This window comes from Tigriopus californicus, chromosome 9 (assembly GCF_007210705.1).
Source record: "Tigriopus californicus strain San Diego chromosome 9, Tcal_SD_v2.1, whole genome shotgun sequence".
In the NCBI taxonomy this organism is placed as follows: Eukaryota; Metazoa; Arthropoda; class Copepoda; order Harpacticoida; family Harpacticidae; genus Tigriopus; species Tigriopus californicus.
The window spans coordinates 12085334-12086799 of record NC_081448.1 but is presented as its reverse complement, the minus strand read 5'-3'; positions in this window follow the sequence as shown (position 1 = coordinate 12086799).

Here is a 1466-nt window from a genome sequence, read left to right as displayed (position 1 = left end):
TATGTCTATATGTTAGGAATGACTTGCACATTAGTCATGTACAAATGTCGAATGGAGAAGTAGAGGTCTTAATTTGTCATATCCAGGGCATTGGCCATTCCTCAATAAATGGAACGAATTACAGTTACAATTACTTTGGTCCAAAATAGTAATTCGTTACACCACCATTACTCAAAAAAAGATGTAATGGCGTTACTCGTTACAATTACTTTCACTAAAATTTGAGGTGACCAATATCTTATGGTTTTCTCCCCACCTAGAGTATATTTCGCCAAAGAAATTGTGTTTTGGGCTTCAACCAGTCCTAATGCGTAAAATTTGAAGACTTCGTGTCATCTGTTTTCAAAAATGAGCATTGACATTTAATTTTGGCACAGTTGTTCAAAATGTACTTCATTATAATGCTTTGAGGAGTCAAGATTAGGACCTTAGATGGGGTAATGATTGTTGAGGGTTGAAACAATGTTGCAAACGTCATGATGGAAAAGCAGTATTAGTCTGTGTCAAGTCATTGAAGTTTCCTTGCTTGATGGCTTAAGTCATGGAAATGTGGAGTCTTGGTAAAGTTAATGCATCATGCTCAAGCCAAAGAAAGAATTTCCTTGCTGCACTGAATTAGGTCTTCAGCCCAATGGAATTTGATTGAGAATATGTGAACAATGAAGTAGCAAATGCAATAAGATTTACAACCAAGAACACTCTCAGAGCAGTTAAGAGCCAACACAATTTTCAACCCTTACTTCCATTTCTCATATTATGCTAGATGGATGGAGGCTCTGTTGAGCCTTAAGTTTCCTAAAATGTCATGATATTATAGGACTTCGTACTCTATATAGATACGAATCCGAACAAGATAAACGAAAAATTAGAGGCCACTTTGGAAGCTAAAAAAAGGAACGAGTAACGAGTAATTCTTTTAGTTTTTGGGTCGTTACAATTACACCATTTTAAAATGTAACTGAATTACAGTTCCTTTTTCGAAAAAAAGAACGAATTAAGGTAATTTCGTTACTAATGCCCTGGTCATATCCGAGGGCATGATCTGTCTACTATAACAATTTATAGGCCCCCTTCTACTTCAGTAACCTGTTTTATGTCGGCTTTCCAATTCACTGGAAATGAGTTGGATCAGGCAATTAACTCGAATGTTTTCTTTGTAGGGGACTTTAATTTTCCGGCTAGCGTTGTAAAGTGGGAGGCTAGTCCCGATGGATATATTCCCATTTCGAAACCGACATCTCAGTCGTTCGAAAATCCGGAAGAATTCGCGATCTTGTGCAATTTCTCAGAGTATGTTGGTGTAGTCACCAGAGCGAATAGCGTTCTTGACTTGTTTTTTTCCAATGACCCTGATCTGATCCAGTATGTCCATGTGACACTTAGTAATCTGTCAGATCATCATGTTCTTGAGATAGGGTCGACCATTACTCAAAAGCCGGCGTGCTCTAGAGTAAAACCGGCCAAAA